The sequence below is a fragment of the Danio aesculapii genome, chromosome 4, assembly GCF_903798145.1.
Source record: "Danio aesculapii chromosome 4, fDanAes4.1, whole genome shotgun sequence".
NCBI classification, from domain to species: Eukaryota; Metazoa; Chordata; class Actinopteri; order Cypriniformes; family Danionidae; genus Danio; species Danio aesculapii.
This window is the reverse complement of record NC_079438.1, coordinates 7,632,798-7,657,158: the sequence shown is the minus strand read 5'-3', so window position 1 is coordinate 7,657,158 and position 24,361 is coordinate 7,632,798. Positions and strand designations below refer to the sequence as shown.

The 24,361-nt window shown below is 36.9% G+C and overlaps 1 long non-coding RNA gene and 3 other non-coding genes across 4 annotated transcripts; 2 read left to right on the top strand and 2 right to left on the bottom strand.

Moving 5' to 3' along the window:
• Positions 1-4,573: 4,573 nt before the first annotated feature.
• Positions 4,574-4,656, bottom strand: trnal-cag (transfer RNA leucine (anticodon CAG)). The gene has a single exon. It is a non-coding gene; the product is annotated as a tRNA-Leu (tRNA).
• A 94-nt stretch (positions 4,657-4,750) lies between these two features.
• On the top strand, positions 4,751-4,823 carry trnam-cau (transfer RNA methionine (anticodon CAU)). Its single transcript has one exon. It is a non-coding gene; the product is annotated as a tRNA-Met (tRNA).
• A 938-nt stretch (positions 4,824-5,761) lies between these two features.
• trnal-cag (transfer RNA leucine (anticodon CAG)) lies at positions 5,762-5,844 on the bottom strand. Its single transcript has one exon. It is a non-coding gene; the product is annotated as a tRNA-Leu (tRNA).
• Positions 5,845-17,717: 11,873 nt separating this feature from the next.
• LOC130222272 (uncharacterized) lies at positions 17,718-18,972 on the top strand. The gene is made up of 3 exons (XR_008836404.1): positions 17,718-17,792; positions 18,423-18,534; positions 18,891-18,972. It is a non-coding gene; the product is annotated as an uncharacterized LOC130222272 (long non-coding RNA).
• The last annotated feature ends 5,389 nt before the right edge of the window (positions 18,973-24,361 follow it).

The window sequence follows — 24,361 nt, the reverse complement described above, 5'->3', positions numbered from 1 at the left end:
AATCAAGTCAACAGGAAAGGTTTATATCAAGCATTGTCAAATCAGTTAACATCATCGTGCCCAGGTTGGGTTTATTTGATTTTGTCAACTTCCAGAGCTTCCTCACTTAACCAGGAGGAGGGAAGATGCACTCAATCTGCATAGTGACATTCTGAAATCCAATTGAAACTAGCCTAATAGACAAAAGTAATCAATGCAACCGAACCAATGCACAAAAAAATCACAACACATTAAAATGTTACCAAGACAGACACACACAAGAGGTTTTTTTTTTTTGCTATGGGCACAAATTAAGCAAAATGTAACAAACTAATCAAGAAAGCAACTTCTTTTTTGCTTGCAAAATTCTGTTGTACAGCGCTGCGAAAAGGGGCGGGATAAAACAATATGATTAGACGTTAATAAAAGCAAGCGGTTTTGATCTTCTATTGGTCTCATGCACTCACATGATGCGATTTCAAGCTTTGGCCTTACCTTTGTCGTGTTATCGACTATCAAATCTGTCATGCATCTATATATTTAGAACTAGGAAATGATTACATTACAAGTAAAATTATTGTATAGGCAGTTTACACAGGGTAATTCAATGACAAGAGTTCACTTTCATATCTACACAATGCAGAACTTTTAATGTGATTAACCTCCTCCACCTACACCAACTACAGCATTTCTAAGACTTCTTTTTCACTATGGTGTAATTACAGAGGTGGACATCACATAAAACAACAACTGCACTTACTCCTGTAACTTGTTTTCAACAATGAATTTACATCTTTGTGTCACATATTCATTTAAATAAATGGCTCATCATCATGTGCAGTTATCTTTATTAATAGATGCCTAATAGGCCAGATCATTAACTGAATAGGACCGTTTTACATATAAGAAACCTGTTAACAGGTATAGCTGTCCATGCCAATACCAACTTGATAGCCTAAAGCATATTACATGAACAGGACCTGCCTTACATCTTTTAAGACAAATAAGCATAGGTGTCTATAACAATACATACTTGATTCCCCAGATCATTATAATCGCTACATCTGAATGGTGCCTTTTCACACGTTTTGAAAATAACAACAATTTGTAAGCATAGTTCTTCACCAATACCAGTTTAATACCTCAAATAATTACACACACACACACACACACACACACACAGTCCTACAGTGATTCCTACAATACTTCATATGCTGTTTCAAATGTCATTAGCTGATCTGCAGGTGCTCTGTGTGGTTAATGATGTCTAAAGTTAATAAATGTGTCTAAACATGTCAAAGTGGCACAATACAGCATATGAGAGACAAACATTTGATAATTCTTCAGTCTATACAGACTGAAAACCTCTGGCAGGAGCAGGATGTATATGAAGTTATTTGCAAAAACATAACAAAATTTTTTAGAGATGTTTGTAGTATTTTCAAAATACAGTATTTTATTTTGCTACATTGTGTGGCTGCTGTATTTTGTAGTTTATTTTGACACATGTAAAATTAGTATTGCACATTATAAGTTAATTAACATGAAGTTATGATATGGCTGTTTCTCACTGTTGATTGTTATGCATTAGCCAACGTTTAATGAATCTTTGTGACTGGACTATTACATGTAACCTTTTCTTTTAGTCCTCTGCATTTGACCCATCTAAGTGCACGCACACAGACACACACACAGAGTGAACATACACCCAGAGCAGTGGGCAGCTATTGCTTTTAGCACCTGGTGAACAATTTGCATGATTTGACGCCTATATATATATAATTTTTTTCTAATTTCTCATTTAAAGAAGTGTTACACGACACTGTTATAGACTTATCTAAAAAAGAATTGAAATTAATAAAAGTTATATTTTACCACAATAGTTTTGTTGTTCCACATTTTCACTTTGTCCTCCTTCTGTTGCCTGTTTCACTCGATCTTGAATCCCTTCTCGATTTCGAGACCAGTTAACGTAAAGTGTCTTTATGAAATATTTCGATGGCTAACTGAGACCAGACATGTGAGGAATAGTCTTTGTTTCTATTTAAAATATCAGCTTTGACAAATGTAGGTACTAACAAATCCAAACCACCAACAGATTCCCATTAATTACATCTCATGAAAGTCAATCCCTTTTTAAAATTACCCATTGTTCATGTTCTTGGAGGAAACACTTACATACATCTGTGCATTTGCATAAATGCAGGTTTTTGAAGTCAAAAGTCTGCCCCTCCAATCCCACCAACATTGCTGGTTTGTAGTAGTCGGATATTTATATATATATATATTAGTGCTGTCAAAATTAGTGTGTTAACGCATGTGATTAATTTGAAATATTTAACGTGTTAAAAAAGTTATATATAAATTTCATTTTACAAAGATTTTAGATATTTTCTAAAAACAATAAACACCGGAAAAGGTTTAAAATACTACTTATAAAGTATTCAAATACAATGATATTAATCAAAACTTGCTCTTATGTGCTGAAATACCTAACACTTTCCTTTACTTAAGATCACAGAATAATATGCAACATCCTTAAATAAAGGGGAATCACCTATTGTGTCATATAGCCTATAGGGAAAAATGAAGAAAAAAATAAAAATAAATGAATGTTTCAGGGCTCTCTGGAGCATTTGGGCTGAATGTTTGACAGCGTTGTTTTAATGGGTTAAAAATCTTACATTATTCCATCTCCACCTGCTGGTGAAAAAGCAGCTGGCGATCTTCAATCTGCAATCTACTGCTTTTCCTGCAGTTCCCGGATGTAATGTCGAATTCTAACAGTCGAATTTGAGCCACTGAATTTATGGAAGTGAATATTTGAGCTGAAATAAAATGAACTGAAAATTACCTTTTGAATATTATACATCGTATTTTTAAAGGGTATTGAATATTTTGTAGGTGAAACCTGGAAATTGAATATGAATTATTGAACTTACAAATACGAAAACGTGTTTGAAATATTGTTAGTTGAAATGTTCACAGCTTAAATAAACAGCTATGTTAAATTTCAGGACCTAAAAATACAAAACCTGAAATTCAAGTCATTAAAATGCAAGAACTTGTTAATACGGTGCATTATTTTTTTCAGTTTGTGTTATTCAACAAGCTTTTTAATTCAATACTTTTGGCATTGATTTTGTTCCATAAATTTTCATTAACAATTTCATTAAGAAGAACTTTCTGCTGCAGTTTTTATGTATGTTCCAACAAATAATGTTTTAGACATGATTTACCTGTTGCTCCTGTTTACTGTAGGTTCTGTTCAGCAATATATTTGGTAACATAGACCTTTATTAGCATTTGTAAAGGTTACTAATGGTCCAGTTACCTGCAGCAGTTTACTTTTTAAAATTTTGACTGTAGTTTGGTTTAATGAAGTTAATTTCATCTCAGTGTGATTAATGCCTTTGCTAAATGTTTTACTAAAATAACTAAGTGTTTTGCTTGAGTCTTAGATTTAATTTCAAATTAATTAAAACAAATTGAAATTGAAATTAAAGTGTCCCCTCAACCCTGTTACGGTCTTCAACCCCGTCACTGTATTCTCAACCCTGTAAAATTTATATTTCAACAATTAAATATTAAAAAAATCTTGCTGAGTACCAACCATGTTAAGGCCTAACATTGTGAATATGTTGTTTGGGTAAGACATCTAAATATTTTCTGAAATGTGGAGAGAATTTGACTCAGTGTAAGTTTATTCTGGAGCTGGCTATAGTCAGAAACAGAAACTGAAATGGCAGTTCATTCACTGTTTAGTTGCTCAAGAAAAACTTGCTCTACTTATCACAAGAAGAAACTAAATAGATGATGAACATGATCAAGAGATGTAGAGTTTTAAAGCATTCGTAAGATCCAGAATTACAATAGATTTGAAGTATTACAAGGCCATAAATGAAGCTGAAACCTTTGAACAACAGTGGTGTTATAAGGACGCTGTCTGGAATGTGGAGGAAGGAGAGCTGCTGTTAGATCTGCTGTGGAGTTACAATGTGTGAAATGAAAACACACACACACACACACACAAACACACGTACCTGCCGGTACTTGATTGTTTTGTTGTTTTTGTATTTTTGTTATTGTTTCATTTTCTTTGTATTTGCATTATCTCAAATTGTGAACCTTTTGTATATTCTAATAAAAAAACAAAGAAACGCACATTCAGAACAGCGACTGACACAGCTTTTTTTCTTCTCTTTCCCACAAAGAGTCAAATGTCATGACTTGACGTTGTAAGAGAATTAGCCGAAAAGCCCTGCGAATCCCATTGCCTTAAAAATAAACGGCATCTCAGGACATTTCAAGGCAATTCTTTTGATCCCCTTTCGTTGCACTTGCATTAAAGCCTACGTCCATTGTTTTGTTCACATGCTTTTCTGAGTTGCTGTAGACATTGCCTTGATGTTGCGCAAATGCCTCAAAACTTGCAGTCTACAAAGCCCATTAAGTTTGCCAGGGCCACTGCTACGCTTCGTAAACTGTGACGCAAAGAGATTGATGCTGCGCTTTGTCGGTGTTACTGCATCACTCGGACATGGCGCCAGAGAGTTAAATACTTGAGCCTGAACGCACAGCCAAAGAATAGGTTTGTCAGAAGTGGGATTCGAACCCACGCCTCCAGGGGAGACTGCGACCTGAACGCAGCGCCTTAGACCGCTCGGCCATTCCGACATGCACACTTAGTTGGAGCTGTCTCCTAGGGGCCACATCGCAGCACCATAACATGGAAGCTGGTGTTTCACAGCTTGCCCAGCTCCAGCAGTCCGCCTCGTTGGCGCAGTAGGCAGCGCGTTAGTCTCATAATCTGAAGGTCGTGAGTTCGAGCCTCACATGGGGCAAGGTCGTGCCTTTTGGCACACGGGAGCACTTAGGTGACCGGGCGGCGTACTTTATTACCTTCCGTGCCGTTTATGCTTCCCGGGGGCAAAATAGGCTACAGCTCCTCTGGAGGGCATGCGGCGTGACGTTCCAAGAACATCTCCTGAGTCTGAAACCATGATGGCAAGATGCTCCCATTCCTGTCACGTTATCGCTTGACGTTTGATGTGGAAACGCCTTAAACCTTGCAGTCTACAGTGCCCATTAACGCTGCCAGGGCCACTGCTACGCTGCGTAAATTGTGGCGCAAAGAGATTGATGCGACACTTTGTCAGTGTTACTGTATCACTCGGACATGGCGCCAGAGGGTTAAATACTTGAGCCTGAGATCTCAGCTGTGCAACAGCCACATCCTCACAGTGAGAGCATGAGCTGTCTGCAGGCACTGCATCGACATGCTGGATCCCCAGACCTGTGATGCGATACTCGTGCCAATCATCCGGAGATAGGAACCACAGCATCTAGAAACGCACATTCAGAACAGCGTCTTGAAAAAGACATGTTGATTGACTGACACAGCTTTTTTTCTTCTCTTTCCCACAAAGAGTCAAATGTCATGACTTGACGTTGTAAGAGAATTAGCCGAAAAGCCCTGCGAATCCCATTGTCTTAAAAATAAACGGCATCTCAGGACATTCCAAGGCAATTCTTTTGATCCCGTTTCGTTGCACTTGCATTAAAGCCTACGTCCATTGTTTTGTTCACATGCTTTTCCGAGTTGCTGTAGACAAAACTTGCAGTCTACAATGCCCATTAAGGTTGCCAGGGCCACTGCTACGCTTCGTAAACTGTGACGCAAAGAGATTGATGCGGCGCTTGGTCAGTGTTACTGCATCACTCGGACATGGCGCCAGAGAGTTAAATACTTGAGCCTGTACACACAGCCAAAGATTAGGTTTGTCAGAAGTGGGATTCCAACCCACGCCTCCAGGGGAGACTGCGACCTGAACGCAGCGCCTTAGACCGCTCGGCCATCCTGACATGCAAACTTAGTTGGAGCTGTCTCCTAGGAGCCACATCGCAGCACCATGACATGGAAGCTGATGTTTCACAGCTTGCCCAGCTCCAGCAGTCCGGCTCGTTGGCGCAGTAGGCAACGCGTCAGTCTCATAATCTGAAGGTCTTGAGTTCGAGCCTCACACGGGGCTGCACACTGAATCCACTGAAGGTTAGTGAAGCTATTCATAAATTAGTTGGTGATGTGCTGTTTGATAAAACATTGAGAGACGGAAACTTAATGATAATATGTAGAGATAAAGATCAGCTACATGGACTAATGACATGTAAGTCACTGCTTGGGAAGGAGGTTAAGCCACAAGTGAGAAAGAGGAAAACTCAGGAGATTCATATCAGGAGTATCAACAGAGATTACTGAGGAATAAATCAGAGTAAATATCAGAGGTGTGCGGGTCACCAAAGTCAAACGCTTACCATATACACGCGACAGAGTTAAGGGACCAGGTTTGTCTGTGCTGGTAACTTTAGATGAAGATAAATTACCTGAAAGAAATAGAATTGGATATGTCAGTTACATAGTTAAACCTTATGTACCTCCACCAACGAGATGCTTTAAATGTCAGCGCTTTGGTCATATTGCAGCAGCGTGCAAGGGCAAACATCACTGTGCTAAATGCTGAGGGGACCATGAGTATGGGAAATGTGAAAGTGGAGTAAAAATCAAATGCTGCAATTGCGGAGGAGAGAACAGCGCTGCTTACAAAGGCTATAAAGCACATAAAAGAGCATTTCAAATCCAAAATGTGAAGGTAAAAGAAAAGCTTACATACGCTTAAGCAATACAAAAGGTTAAAACTAAGACTACGACTAACAGAGCAATACCTGTTATTCATCCCCCAGCTCACCCCCCAAGTGTACAGACATGCTGTAATGTCACTAAAGACACGCTAGTAGTGGAAAAGAAGAGATTTGTAGCATTCATGGTGGAAGTCATTAACTATTCAGCTCAGACAAATAGCAGAACTAAGAGAACTAACAGAGAGTAAAATCTCTCCGTGGCAGGGGCACTAAACCCGCCACAGTTATACGCGCCTGCCACGGCACCCGCCACGATTATGTGCGGCTGATACAGAACCGACATGGTTAAACAGGTCTGCTATGGAACCCGCCACGGTAATATGTGTCTGCGACTGAGCCCTTAATGGAAGTACACACCAATGCACGGAATCCATCAGTTTTTTTATACGCGCCTTAAACCGAAGAAGTCACGGCTGTTTTTCTAAAGATAAAAGATAAAGTAAATTCTGACTCTGAAATACAGTGTTTTCAAATGAAAATATAACATTATACTTGCTAGATAATACTACTGTTAACACAATTTGTATTACAGAAGTGTATTGTATTTAGCTTATGTGAAATATAGGCCTATAGTGTTTGCCACTGTGTATTGATGGACAAATACAAGATCTATTCCAAACGTTTTTATTATTGTTTTTCAGTATTTTGCAATGCTTTCATTTTTTTATTGTAAAAAACAGACGTTTACTTTAATTAACATGTTACTATCAACACAAATAAACATTTACATAAATTTGCGTGTAAATAACAATGCATATTCTTAATTGTCAAGGAAATGAGTAAAGTGCATGCACTGCAGAAGCTGTAAACAGGTAATCGGTCACAGTATACTTTAATATTCCTCGTTCGTGACACAACTTGGAATAACACATTGACTCGTCTAGTTTCATCATTTCGGATTTTAAGTTTTCATCCTTTAAGAAGACAAACAGAAGAGTTATAACCTTTCAGAACAGTTTGCAGGACAGAACAAATGCAAAAGATAGACTTACTCCAATGTAACGTTTGACTGTAAAGCCATTTCTGCCTGAAACTGGTGGAAACCCTAAGTCTTGTGCAGAATTAACAGCGTCAACTTTAAAAGAGGAGCGTACAGAGCTAAACACTAAGTAACGAATTGCAGTAAGACTGTAGATTTACCTCAGGGGTCAAAACCTCAAGAACATAGCGAGTGTTTTCTATAGACACTTTGGCCAGTTGTGTTACTTAAAATATATTCTTTCTATTATCATCTGTGTCTGTTGCAAAACATAAGTCAATTGTTCATACATTTGTATTTGAATTATAACTGCTAATAACTGTAATTCTGCAAATATTTTACAGCAAATGTCCAGTAAATGTATATTGATTGAAATGTGATATTTATATCTTTTCAAAATAGATATTCTTTTATATTACAATTATGTACTGTACCTGTTCTTCATCAAACAAAACAAAACTTCAGACTAACTTTCATCTTGAGCTTAGGGCAAAATGTGGGATGCTTGAATAAAAACATCCTGTTAGATTTGATTGTGCCATTTCTCAAGCCTTCGTGTGATTTCTGAAATGGAACAAACTTTATTCAACAACATGTAGCATTTTTATAGAAATAAACAACAAATAAGTGTTGTAATTAGAAATATGTATTTTATTGCATTCACTAAATATATTTCTTTATAATAATACATAATTATGACAACCATAACAAAATTTAAATGTCTTTGGGAGACTACAACTTAACCGATAATAACCGATAAAATAATACAGCTATAATAAAGCTAATCCAAAGGTTTGTTGTAAATTATAATATTTACCAGGATCTCTCCATCCTCTATGACACTGTCAACTAACCAGCCTTCCTTCAAGAGTGCTAACGTTCTGTAAAAAAATCAAATTGGCATTATAATTTTTCTTAAAGAACTGTATATTTAAAGTATTTAAATAATGTTATAAATAATATGTACTTCTCAAATGTATGCACATGTTCATCACAACCACACTCGAAGAATGTTTGCTCTGTCACTGTTTCCATACTGATGCCAGCACAGTCTGCATGAAGCCACTTTTGGCAAAGGTCACACTGAATCCAATCTACTGTCTGGATTTGAGGGTGCATTACTCTGTAGACAAATAAATGAAAAAATGTATTGATACAACAACCAAATTAACCTAACTTTAACACATGGGAATATTGTAGTTATCATATACTTTGATCTATGTCTTTGGTAAATACAGACTCCAGCTTCCTGTGCCATACACATATTTTGTGTTGCGCCCTGCGCTGATTTGATCTCCGGAGAGTCCTAAAAAACAGTTTTAAGTAAAAAAAAAAATGCACACAGCTTTTAACATTTTTTTCCTACCCCTCAAATTACATTTGCTTGCAGATTTTGACCATGCAAGATGCATGGTAAAGGCGAAGGTGGGCTATCTGTTCAGTGTGCAGCATTTCATGACAAATTCTGATATTCTTTGCTTCCATTTCTGCCATCTGCACTCCCTCCACTCACCATCATGAACAGCACTGTGGCTGCAGTAGAGTCATTCAGGTTCCTGGGCACCACCATCTCTTAGCATCTGATGTATATATATGTGTGTGTGTGTGTGTGTGTGTGTGTGTGTGTGTGTGTGTGTGTGTGTGTGTGCGTGTGTGTTGAATGAGGGACAATCTCTCTGTGTGTGTGTGTGTGTGTGTGTGTGTTTTGTGTGTGTTATAAACTGATGTTTGTTTACTGACTGAAGGACAATCTGTGTGTTTACAGTCTGGATCATGGAGGAGAGACAAGGATTACAGCAGGACCACACAAATGCATGACCACACACACACACACACACACACTCCCTCTCTCTCACACACACTCCCCCTCTCTCACACAGTAACACACACACACGCACGCACACACACACACACACACACTCCCCCTCTCTCTCTCACACACACACACACTCACTCTCACACGCGCAGACACACACAGAACACGCGCACACACACACACACACAGACACACACACACACGCGCACACACACACACACACACACACACACACACATATATATATATATATATGTATATATATATATGTGTGTGTATGTATGTATGTATGTTTGTATGTATATACATATGTATGTATGTATGTATATATATATATATATATATATATATATATATATATATATATATATATATATATATACATACATATATACATACATATATATACATACATATACATACATATATATACATACATATACATACATATACATATATATATATATATTTTTTTTTTTTTTTTTTTTTTTTGGTAAAATAAGCGTAATCTAGAGGCTTTTGCCTTTCATATAAGCCACTTCTGATACCAAATGGTCAACTAGAAGTTATTTATTATAAAGACTTTTGTCAGGTAGTGTATATCACGTCACTTTAAAGTCTCCTTACAAAAACCAATTGAAGGTGAGCAAATAGTGAGTACATTCTCATTTTTCGGTGAACGATCCCTTTAAGCTCTGAATTGATTCAAACGAGTTGTATCGACGTCATTGCGAAAATTAATCTAATGTCAAATCCATATAAAAAAACATGCATTTTAACGTGTTGTAGATGGCTCCAACACATTATTCATTTATTTTTAAAATACCACACAACCTGCTCTTTAACATCTCTGTCAATTTCTTTCCTCAATTCGCGCTGTATTTTAGTGTCTGAATGTAGTCTTCTTTCTGCTGAGCTGGGATGTAAAGGCCAGTGTTTCTCGTCTCTGTTTCAGCGCTGGCTGTGCTTCACCTCTCGCTGCTGGTTTGCTGTTTAAAGCAGGTCAGTTGAGGGGGAAGATGCTAACACAAGCTGAAGTGCTGCACTCGCTTACATAAACACTGGAGGAGAAGCTCCGGACACCTTCCCACAGGCCTCTGAAGCCCACATTATCATGAAGAGCTCTGTCCGTCCGCACACAGAGCCGTCATTCAGCTCACACACACACAACAGGTCGCAGCACAATCACGCACTTTAAGGCACAAGTTTTACAATTTTTTTAATTAAATAATAATATTGCATGATTAAAATTAGCTTGTATCTGCAAATTAAATTAATCAGTGTTAATCATCATTAGTTAATAGTGTTATTCAGTTAATACTGACCATTGAGGGTGCACTCTCAATAACGTACATATGGTTGTTCCAATATTGACCATAGAGGGCGCACTCTCAAAACAGCACATCCGGTTGTTCCAATATTGACCATAGAGGGCGCACTCTCAAAACAGCACATCCGGTTGTTCCAATATTGACCATAGAGGGCGCACTCGCAAAAAACTGCACACACAGTTATTCCAATATTGACCATTGAAGGCGCACTCTCATACACACTTTTTACACACACACAGTTCATGTCTGATGAAACCAACCCCAAAAGGACTTTTGAGAAAATTCAGAAAAACACTGCCCCCTATGTTAAAATGGCCTTTTCTATCAGTTTCAATGGTTGTGCCGGTGGCTCAAAAGGTCCCCACGGGTTTGGTGTGCAAACAGGTCCAAGTCCCCGCCAGGATATAAAAACAAACACACACACACACACACACGCACACACACACACACACACACACACACACACACACACACACACACACACACACACACACACACACACACACACACAGCTGTGGTTATAAATGTGTGTGTTCTTGTGTTCAGATGCCTGTTTCCTCACACTGGATCCAAACACAGCACACACTCGTCTCGTTCTGTCTGAGGAGAACAGAGAGGTGAAGTGTGTGAGAGAGGATCAGCCGTATCCTGATCATCCAGACAGATTTGATTATTACGCTCAGGTGTTGTGCAGAGAGAGTGTGTGTGGACGCTGTTACTGGGAGACTGACTGGAGTGGAGATGTTGGTGTGTGTATATCAGTGTCATATAAGAGCATCAGGGGGAAGAGACGAGGTGTTGAGTGTGTGTTTGGATGTAATGCACAGTCCTGGTGTTTGCTCTGCTCTTCCTCCAGATTCTCATTCTCACACAATAACACACACACTGATCTCCCAGTGAAGCGGCTCAGCAGGAGAATAGGAGTGTTTGTGGATTACACTGCAGGAACTCTGATCTTCTACAACATCTATAGAGACACAATGAGCCTCATCCACTCAGTCCAGACCACATTCACTGAGCCACTCTGGCCTGGGTTTGGGCTTAGTTCTGGATCATCAGTGAAACTGAACTGAAGACTGACGAGAGATTTACCCAGAATCCTCTGCAGCAGCAGCAGCAGTCGTCAGCAGCAGTGTGTGAGAGAGAGAGAGAGTGTGTGTGTGAGTGTGTTGGTTGGGATTGGCACTGTGTACACTGTCTTTGTGGGAAAAATACAGTAAAATATGTTTGGTACCGTGTGTTTTGTATAACACAATATTGTGAAATATTTTACAGTGCACTTCAATGACCAAGTTATTATTATTTATTTTTTGTTATTTGCAGCTACAAATTGTGATCCTGCCTTCCCCATATTTAACATATTTAATTACTTTCTTTGTAACAAATTGCTACAATAAAAAATCTAAATCATTCATTTTCTTTTCAGCTTAGTTCCTTTATTAATCTGGGGTTGCCCCAGCGGAATGAACCACCAACTTATCCAGCATATGTTTTCATGCAGCGGATGCCCTTCCAGCTGCAACCCATCTCTGGGAAACAACCATACACACTCATTCACTACGGACAATTTAGCCTACCCAATTCACCTGTACTGCATGTCTTTGGACTGTGGGGGAAACTGGAGCACCCGGAGGAAACCCACGCGAACGCAGGGAGAACATGCAAACTCCACACAGAAACACCAACTGACCCAGCCGAGGCTCGAACCAGTGACCTTCTTGCTGTGAGATGACAGCACTACCTACTGCGCCACTCCAAATCTAAAACAATAAGTGATAAACAATATGAATGCATGTGCAATGAAACCTTTCATGCTAATATATCAAATGTACAGTATAGCTATATGAACAAAATTAGCAGAGCATTTATAATAGTGAGTTTCTCTATGCATTTATAGATATATGATAGTTTAATTGTTTAAACTAGAACAGGATTGCATTATATTACATGCTATTGACTGCAATGCAATTTTAACATTTAAAATCAAATCAGTTTTCAGCTCTTTTAAGATTTGTTTAGATTTATTTCAATATAAATTTAGGAAAGTCAAAGTTAGAGGAATAATGTAGTGTAGTTGTAGTGGGTATTTGGCTGACAACCCAGACCACGCTAGTGTATTGTTTAGCTAGTGATTTAGCTTAGCTTTACTTCATCAGCACAGCCGCGTGTCAGAACAATTATAAAGGAAGACGCTTCAGTCCCGGTTTGTGGACGTTAAATCAGGTTTATTTTGTACATTAATATAACAGATATCCATACAGCAATGGATATTAACCTGTATCCTGTCACATATGCGTGCAAAAAGAGTGCAAAGCTAAACGGGCGCTCTGTCTGTCTGTGTGTGTGTGTCTGCTGCGGTCTCCAATAATATCCAGCTGCAGACCCGCAGAACCACACACTTTTCAGGCACACACAGTCTAGCACACACGATCAAGGCAGGAAAGACCATATATGGTTATCCATTGGGGTATATAGCATACGCTGTCCCGAGCACAAAGAAAGAGAAATGTATAATTGATTCATTAATTATTAATCTCCATCATTATTTTTTTATTTAATCATTTTGATTAATCTAATAAACCATAACATGCTTGACTAGGTTATAATGAGATATTAATGTTTGCTTTGTGACAAATACTTAAAAGTCAGAGAATACTTCTGGGCCAGAAATGAGAGCAAACCATATAGAATTAATAAAATATGTATCACTGTTTTATTGCATTAGATGCAATAAGACCTCTCAAGTATGATCATAATATTTATATGTATTTATTACAACTCATGAAACACTTAAGACAGATCTTTTTTTACTTGATATTCATTTTGTAGTCAGGATGGATCATTTTAATTCATGTTTGCTTTGTGACAGATACATATAGACACACAAGAGTGGACGTTTTACATCAAAAAAGGTTTATTTTAAAATATTAAGTAAACATATACTAGTCAATTAACTGCAACCCTTTACAATATGCTTGCGTTATGTAATGTAATAGTTAACATGAATTATGATGTCATGATAATGAACAACACATCTGTTAAGCATTACTTGATATTTGTTTATGTTAACTGAACATATATGAATGGTGTTAGTAATGCATTAGTTGTGTTAACATTAACATTTAACGATGATTTTGTTCAGCAGTACATAACTTGGTTAGCATAACTTTTCAACATTACATAACTTCTGTTAACTAGCACATATTCTAATGCATCCCTTTACATTAACAGCTAAATTAGTTCATGTTTACGTACACATACACTAATGCATTTGTTAATGGATTAGATAAGACCACTTAATGAAACACACAAATAATGTAAACTTAGAAATATAGTAATGTGTTGGAGAATGCATTAATTCACAAGAACAAATAATGAACAGTGACTCACTACATAAGCACTACACAATAAACAGAGATTAATGGACATGGCTTCAGGGTGTTGAAGTAGAAACCACAGCTTCAACTTGTAGGTTATTCATTTTGTGTACTCTACTAACATGATTAATTATGGGAACCTTATTGTAAAATGTATACTATTCCTACATTATCTAATGTGTTACTTATATTTGAAGACTCTTTATTAACATGACATACCACTAGCACTAAATTAACTGATGTGTTAAACAGTTGAGGTCCAGTAAAATCAACAATCGCTGCTTTGTGATAAACCCATGCGTGTTAGTAACACATCAGTTATTATTAGGTTAAACTTCTTTAAACAAGATCAACTAATTAGCATTAATTAGTATGGGTAAGTTAAAATGAACAATGGTTATGTGTCATGCTGAAGCGCAGTCGTGATTCATTATTTGTTATTGTGAACTAATGTATTACCTAACGCATTACTATATTTGACGCATGCATGCTAATCCATTAACAAATGCATTATTGAATATGCAAGTAAACATTAATCATTTAAGCTGTTGATATAAAGATATGCATTGAGTTAACAATAACAACAAATAAGTTGAAGTAATGCTTAACAGATGTGTTTTAATTCATTTGAACTAATGCATTAACTAATGTTACCTAATTCAACATTACAAAGTATTACCAAACATTTGAACCAAATTACACAAAAATTCTGTTACAATGGCAAACTAAATTGGTTTATCTAGTATTAGCCAACTCTTTCATTCTCCAAACGAAGAATTCACTCTGAGATTCATTTTATCATGGTACTCTGTTCAACAAATCTCCATGTCTTTCCTCAATGAAAAACAAACAGTAAATGGGCTTCTGTCTCCCGTGTTGAAGAGGTTTTGGAGGGCTTTTTCCCTGTCTTCCTCTTCCATTTGGAGGAAAAGTGGCCCTTCCACAGGGCCCACGAACATGTCTCCACTGTTCTGCCATTTTCATGTCTCTGATCATAGGAAGCTCCTTAGTTAGAAAATAACAAGGAATACAGTTTCACTACTTTTTATAACTTAATAAACATTTCCAAATTCACATATACACTGACAAATACCTCACTGCTGTTGGATACAGCCCCATGTACCAATAGTGTCCTCTGAAGCTTTTCGGTCCTGTAACACACACGCACACGCACGATAGGATAGGGTGCAATGTGGTAGGAATTGTAGGGAAATAAACAAATACCTTTCTGGGAAAGTTACTTAAAAGACAGAATGCTTAAAGACAGAAATACAGAGAAATCTTTTAAATATCTAAATAGCATGCAATCCAGTTACAGTATTTGTGCTCCTAATAACTTACCGATGTGAAGTCAAAGGGGGCTCCCAAAACAACATATAGAGCATACTGCACCAAAATGAGTTTGAAAGATAAAAAATAACCATGATAGAAGAAACAAATTAAAGTCAATCTGGCAGCAATTATTGGAATAATGCATTAGTTTATGTATAGACAGAAATGATATTGCCTTACCATCAACATGAAGACTCCACATTCCACGTCGCCAAGTTGCTGGGCACATCCTTAATAAAATGAAAACGATTTAGGTTAAGTGTGAGAGATTGACATATGTTGACAAATCTAACCTTGTTTTTCAGTAGCATCCATGTTCCTTGCGCAATTTCAGCTGTCATTTTACTAAGGAAAAATACAGAAGAACAAACATGAATATTCACCAACGAGTACTCAAACTACAAAAACAGTAGCCCACAGTAACTGGGACTTTGCAAATTCAGAACATCATGCAAACATTCAAATAACTATTAAGGAAACGTTTTGAACGCAAACCTTGTATGAACTCTAAACCAAGAGCAATGAACCGAACCATAAACATTTCTAAAGCAACCTGAAACTGTGCACATAGCGCTCATCATCCAACTCATAAGGATTGGTTGAATCTAAGAAGTACATGTGTCTATCTTTTGGCTTCATTACATGGAAAATACAAGTGTTATTATGTTGGAATACTACAAGAGCAATTCTCAACTCTGATCACACAAGTGCGAGCAATTTACAGATGCAATCATGTATTTCCAAGAAACAAATCGCAAAATACTTACACACAACATCCAGTGTCCTGGCATCCAAGCAGGAAAGACAATTGAATCTTTTAATGCAATGTCATCCTACAGATAATTGCAACAGCAACAAACACAAAATAAATAATAATGAGTACATTGTTTTTTAATTTGATTAGTTACTAATTACATTTTCAGTACTATGATTACTGGAAAAGACAGTGAAGGGTCCAAATTATTTGGAGGTAACCAGGTAGCCACAACGTATGCATCTGCTGTCCAGACCAATAATATCCAGCTGCAGGCTCGCAGAACCACACACGTTTTAGGCACACACAATCTAGCACACACAATCTAGGCAAACCATGGTTACGACGGATGTTAATGTTATTAACATCTTCTAGGACATCGTCATTGATATATATTTTGATATATATAGTTAATAAATATTGTACACAATAAACAAGTGCTTACTTTTCCACAGATATTGCGATCGAGACGGGCGAATGAGGAGCGTTGTTTCCGATCGCCATTCAATATAATAGACTGAACAGTTTCAGTTTTCCTTGTTGAATGATCTACTTTGGACAGGTTTAATTTATATAATGGATTAATTTATAATGAAGGAAATAATAGCAAGTTAATATAGACAATAATATATTTTAAATGTGATAAATGTATAACACTATATTAAAATTTTACTCAAGCGATTTAATAGTGTGTATTTGCTTAATTTTCTAAAAACTTTTTCATTAATAATTTCCCTCATTAAATACTGTAGTAATTTATTGTAAGCAATATATTGTTTTTAAACCAAACTTTAGCAATAGAAACAAATTAACTATTAATAACTAATTAAAAAAATTATATATATATAAAAAACTAACAGCTGTGACAGTTTATTAAAGATAGTAGTTTATAATCAGATAATCAGTCAAGATAATCAGTTTATAACTATATTATACATTGTTTAAATGATTAACTATAGTAATTCATTTTAATGTGACACATTATTGTTTGCTTTTTATATTTTACAACAAACTTATTTTAACCAAGTATGATAATATAAAGATCCTGAATTAGTTTATTACACTTAATCCTACAGTTAGACGGTCTATTGTGTTTTCTTTGTGTATGTGGACACGTGAATAAAGTCATGTGTCTTTAACTAATTAATTGTATTTACATAATTTGAGTTCAGAAACTGCAGAGATGTTAAAATGATGGTTATGATATAATAATAATGACTGAAAGGGGAAATCATATTTGTGAACTTTAATAGGTGGCGATAATGCTAAGGAGTTAGTTAGTTAACATATATGGTTTGCCTAAATCGTGTGTGCTAGATTGTGTGTGCCTGAAACGTGTGTTGCCGTAGATCTGCCTGGATACAAGTCTGCAGACTCTTGTTCCACACTCCAGTCCAGCAGGAGGCGGTAAAGCACATTTAAGTTTGACAACCGCCAAAATACTGAAGAGGAAGCTGACAAACCGAAAGCGTCAAAAGAGCTCAAGTTGTGTTCCTGCTGCACAAGAGCGTCTGTACTTCTGCAGGTAAGTTTAATACTTCTACATTACGCTTATTTGTGGAGATGGTGAAGGGGTTTATGTGTGTATAAGCGTGTTCATAAGCGTGATTTATAGAACTGTCTGCTCCTGAAGCTCAAAGCCTCAAACACCGATTAAACTCGGTCCAAACACGGTCATTTGAACAATATAATGGGTTATTTTTATCCCTTGAAAGTGTTTGTGCTCTTCTATATCAGGTTGACTCGATAATTTCACATCATTCAGCACAAAATAAACTTTAAACAGAGTCAGGAAATCGAAAGTGAAAGCAGAGCTTCCGTAAACAGAAGAATGTGGATGATCCTTAAACTGCATTTAACTGGTAACGTTTTAGTACTAACTAACTACTAACTAAGCTAATAAATAATTAAAATAATAAGTTATAGTTGTGTAAAGCAGAAGTTATCGTGACAGACACATACATATCAAATGATCAAACCTGAAATATCTGAGGTGTCAGATCAGGGGTTAAACCAACTGCATTAATGTTAATCAGTATAAATATATCTGCTGTGAAATAGCTGAAAGTCAGTGTGTGTTCTCCCTCATCATGTGCTCTGTTTCAGTAAGGTCTTGTTAGTGAAGGCAGCATTGATTGCATATTGTCATCTCCAGGTGATGGTCAGCGGCTGATTGTTTCCTGAAAGCTCTGCTAATGTCTGCATTGGTGTTTTAGCTGCAGTATGGCAGAGGAGCGAGTAAAGGACTCTCTCTCAGAGAAACACAGGTATTGACTCTGTTTTTACACCATTAATTCAACACTTTCTCTAAAGAACAAAGACCAACAACAATGCACTTATTTGTGTTGCTATTGCCTGATCAAATGATGGACAAAGCTTCAGTTTAACTTCAGGTAATGTGTTTAGATCAGTCTAGATTACAGACAACTTGATCTGGTGTCATCCTCACCAGAGCTATATGTGTCATGTTTACCCATGATTCCTGTGTAGCAGACCTGATCAGACAGACCTTCAGCCAACTATTAGTTTCTGCTGAATTAACAAAACAAACTCTTAAAAACTCTTGTAAAGGAGACTGAAGTTTGTCCTGCAGTTTATTCCTCTGGTGTGTTTGTGTCTTCAGTGTGAGATCAGGATCATGTGTGTCTCTGAAGAGTGACCAGTCTAAAGGCAATCCACCAGAGTTCAGAGAGAAAACCCCATCATCTGCCATCAGGTATTTGGTGTTTTACATTATTGCTCACACATGGACTGTTTCAGTATTCATCAGGATATTTTAATTATACTTACACAACACTTTAAAGGCACAGTATGTAAGAAACACCAGAACAGTGTTATATAATTTTATTTAATTTTTCTGTCTTCATCCACACTCCTGATAAGGACAAATATCTGACCATTAAACATTTATCTACAGTTTTTAACTTTAAATAATGCATCTAAAATCTCTGGTAGTAAAATATCCTCTTTGTCATATAAAGTTATCTTATCATGCAAATTCAGCCACCGTAATATTTGAGATATGTATCATAAACGTCTTGACTTCTGAAACTCACTCTTCGGGGGCCTACCAGCAAGCTCTCTGAGACGTTTACAGTACATTCTGCTGCACGGGTTTTAACAAATACTTCCTCGTGCCACCATATCACTCCTGTACTTCAGCAACTTCACTGGCTTCCTGTTAATTTTAAGACTTATTTAACATATAAAGCAGTGCATGGGCTAGCACCTGACTACATCTGTGACCTGGTAACTCTGGCCACTCTCACCCGCAGTCGTCATTCTTCATCTGGACTGTTGTTGTATCAGCCACGCTGTAAACTAAAGACTATGGGTGGTCGTGCTTTTTCATACAGTGCGCTTAAGCTATGGAATGGCCTACCCATCAGCATCAGGAATGCTGTTTCTCTGGACTGTTTAAGAAACTTCTCAAGACTCACCTTTATATCGTTGCTTTTAACTGAGATTGATTATTTTAGTTAATTTTAATCATCCAATTGTATTGAATCGTTCATGTTTATTGTTTTATTGTGGTCTTTTTTACTGTTTTTATCGTTTTGCTTTGTTTGCCTTGTATGCCTGTTAGCGCTTTGGGTCTGAGAAAAGCGCACTTTAAATAAAATGTGTTATTATTATTATCTGTTCGACACTTTTAAAGGTTTTAATGAGTAATTTTCAATATTGGGAGGGTTAGCCTAATGAAGGTGATCTTACACCAAACCCCCGTTAGCCACGTTTCTATTATTAGACCTGTTTAATATAGGCTGATATAAATGTAATGAAAAATGACAAATCACATTAAAAGTAAATCAGTTTTTCCTTCTTAAATTATAAACAGAAATAAAATAAAACACGAGCTAAATGAACACAACCTTACAATACAATACTAGTTAGAGTATTTGGCAAGATTAAGGACAATTATGAGCAAATAATGAACAGTTTAGAGAGTGACACAAGTAATGCTTCATTAACTCCACTGAACATTTGAACTAATCTAACACACATTCAGCTGGTACAGGAAGAGGCAATACAAGTGAAGAATAAAGGTATAGCACTAGCTAATTGAGTTCATAGGGAATTATGAGTAATTAATCAATTATAATTCCCTATGAGCTAATTTTGCTGTAAAGAGACAATCAGGAGCACAGGGGCTGATGGGAAATGAAGTCCAGGAAGATAAAACCATGTGTCCTGTACTGTTCATAAGAGAGACTGCAGCAGGTTGTGAAGATCCGTTTCCTCTGGTGTGTTTGTGTCTTCAGTGTGAGATCAGGATCATGTGTGTCCAGCTCTGTGTCTCTCAAGAGTGACTGTTCTAAAGATTGGAATCCACCAAACTTCAGAGAGAAAACACCATCATCTTCCCAAAGGTATTTAGTGTTTTACATTATTCTTCACACATGGACTATGTGTATATATATATATGTGTGTGCGTGTGCGTGCGTGCGTGCGTGCGTGCGTGCGTGCGTGCGTGTGTGCGTGCGTGCGTGTGTGCGTGCGTGTGTGCGTGCGTGTGTGCGTGCGTGTGTGCGTGCGTGTGTGCGTATGTGTGTGTGTGTGTGTGTGTATGTATGTATATATCATTCACTTCAATTTAAATTCTTTATCATCGTTTCCTCACTTGTGGATCTAAAAGATGTTTATAGCCAAAACTGTTTAGTAAATGTATCTGAATACAGATTTGATAAATAATCATAGCTGTTGTAGCTTAAAAGTTTTGTTATAATAAACTGCAAATCAATTATTTCTTCCTAAAATATTTCTATCCACAGCTACTTTCTGAGGTCTTTCAGTGGCTGAACTCCACAATGACGTGTGTTTTGTGTGTGATTTCTCATCTACATTTAATATGTGACACAGCATAAAGTATGTATGAGTGTTTGTCTGTGTGACTGAGTGTGTATGGGTGTTTCCCAGTACTGGCTTGTAGCTTTAAGGGCATCCGCTGTGTAAAACGTATGCTGGAATAGTTGGTGGTTCATTCTGCTGTGGCAACCTCTGATAAATAATAGACTAAGCCAAAGGCAAATGAATGAATGAATATCTGTCTCTGTTTGCCTCTAAATGTATAATTACAGTAGTTTTATTTGTTAACAGTGATGAATATGAGTTAGCAGATTCAGGAGACGAGACTCACAGGAGACACAAGAGCTTCACAGACAATCTCCAGTGGATCTTTCAGGTTTGAAAAACTTAATTTGAGTCATAAAATCACTGAAATAACTCTATGAAACACAGAAATATTTGTTCACAAGACTTTTGAGAACTGAATCTTGTAACCTGCTTGAACTTGGCCCCCCACCCAACTAAAAACATCTGCAAAATAGTCTTAATCTATGCAAGTCCTAAGAGGTCATGCAATAAAACATATTTTTTCTCTCTTGTTTTCTTGTGATCACAACTTAATCTCTCATTTTGACACAGCAAAAATCTGTTTTCTAGTTATACTAACTTTTTCTTTTTGCTTTTATTTATTTCTGTAATTATTATTATTATTACTATTATTATTATTTTTTATTATTATTAATATTATTATTATTATTTTTATTATTATTATTATTATTATTATTATGTCTTTCTGGAATGACCTAATTTTTCTACCTCTTCAAAGATGTTGCCCTAGACATGCATACTGTAGCTTCATATCACATTATTTAACCCATGTTTTTTTGCTCAAAGGTGAAGACCCCACTCAATGTCTGTGCTGCAAAACTCCCCTTACTGTAAAACACATTTTACTGGACTGTCCTGCTTTTAATGATTCCAGAAGACTTTTTTATGAAATGAACTCTCTTAAGGACATTTTTAGCAAAGTGACACCAGAAAAGATTTTAGAATTCTTATCATATATTAACACTAAACATCTTATTTAACTTGTGTATTCATTTGTTTGTTGTTCTCAATTGTTTATTTAATACTGAAATGTTCTTGCCATCAAAATAGCCTTGGTTGCTGACATGGCAATGAATAAAAAATACATAACATTACATTACATATCACATTATCTGCAGGGATTCACACTTTAAAGTAATAGTAAATCACTTGCAGAAAGGACCCATTAAAGCATAAGCAGGATCTTTATAATTCTTCATAATCTAATTCATTCATGCAGCAGCTTATTTTGAGCCATACAGAACTACGCAGTGGCGCAGTAGGTAGTGCTATCATCTCACAGCAAGAAGGTCGCTGGTTCGAGCCTCAGCTGGGTCAGTTGGTGTTTCTGTGTGAAGTTTGCATGTCCTTCCTGCGTTCATGTGGGGGGTCCTCTGGGTGCTCCGGTTTCCCCCACAGTCCAAGGACATGTGGTACAGGTGAATTGGGTAGGCTAAAATTGTCCGTAGTGTATGAGTGTGAATGGATGTTTCCCAGACATTGGTTGCAGCTGGAAGGGCATCCGCTGCGTAAAACATATGCTGGATAAGTTGGTGGTTCATTCTGCTGTGGCGACCCCAGAATAACAAAGGGACTAAGCTAAAAAGTATTAAAAAAAGTAAAATCCTGAATGTACATTAGTCATGAGTAGGGCTGGGTGAGACATCGAATATTAGCGATAATATCAGAAGAATTTTGACGATGATGTAAAATCTTTAAATATCACGCTTATTGAATATTTTAAAAACACTCTTAAAATTCTCCTCATGTGATTAGCAGGCTGATGAGCTCAGATGAAGAGTTCTGCTTTGTATTCTTTTCATACGGATTACTAAAATAACAAGCATTTGTTTCATCAATGAGTTAGCTCCTGAAGATTCAGCTGTTTTCTCTGACATGTTTGCCAGTCATGTTGACAGAAAACACAGAAAGAGGAACGACTCCCTGTCAGTTTTACAAATTTTTGAAGAACTTCTAGTTTTGTTGTAATTATAAATGTACTAGGTGTCACTAGGTGACGTATGCATAAATTTGCATATCTGCATCTGTTAAAATTGTCAGCTGACCCCAGTGGTGTAAAGTAACTAATTACAAATACTCAAGCTACTGTAATTAAGTAGTTTTTCTCAGGAATTGAAATATACTAAGTAGTTTTATAAATGTTTCCTTTTTACTTTCCCTTGAGTACATTTTTAATGCAGTCTGCAGTCACGAATTTATTATTTCTTGTCTATGGGAATAAGAATAATCAGTCCTGTGAAGCCAATCAAATCACACATAGAAGGTACATCACATCATAATGGACTTCCTTAAGACGTGGGCGATTTATAACTGCAGCAAACTGTTTGGAAGCATTAAAAGTGTTCTAGATGTCCAAAATCTTTACACACATTGACCAGACACTGTTTAGATGCACGTCACTGATGAGAACACCACAGATGTTTACTGTCTAATGACCGAAATGGCCTTAAAACCCAGCAGGCACAAGACGTCAACATGACGTCAAATTGACGTTGTACCTCAGCATGGTAGAGGTGTTGTGTTTTGTTTGGAAATGAAAATCGGTTTGACGTCAAAACTCTACATCAGGCCAACGTCAATGTCCAACATCCAACCTAAAATCAACCAAATATCAATACCTAATGATGTTACGGCTTGACGATGTGTGGACGTTACCACTATAACGTCTATCAGACGTTGGATTTTGGTTGCGATGCCTGATGAATAAATGTCAGTATTTGACGTCAATATGATGCTGGTTCAAGATGTTGGCTCAACGTTGAATTTTGGTCACTATCCAACACAACCTAAAATCAACGTCGTTTAACATTTGTTATAGATGATAAAAATAATGTTGTCCTTAGACACTGGCTAGACATTGAATTTTGGTCACCTGACATCACCTGATGTTTTTTTTTCAGTGCATCTTGTTTCAATCTTATTTCATTCCATTCAATACAAGTCCTTGCTAAAGAATCTCTTGTCGCCGTCTAATCGTATAACAATTAAACCTGCATTAAGCCAACAATCATTATTAAAGGGGGCCTATTGTGTGGCAACAACCACAGACAGCCCTAAGTGAGAAGCAGCCATCTGCTATTTGAGTGTCTGTACTATACCAGTCAAAGATAATGTCAGCGACTAAGAGGCATTATAAATGTTCTGTTTTATTATACACTTCTGAGTTGCTTACTGTTGGAATATCTAATAAATTCCATGTGT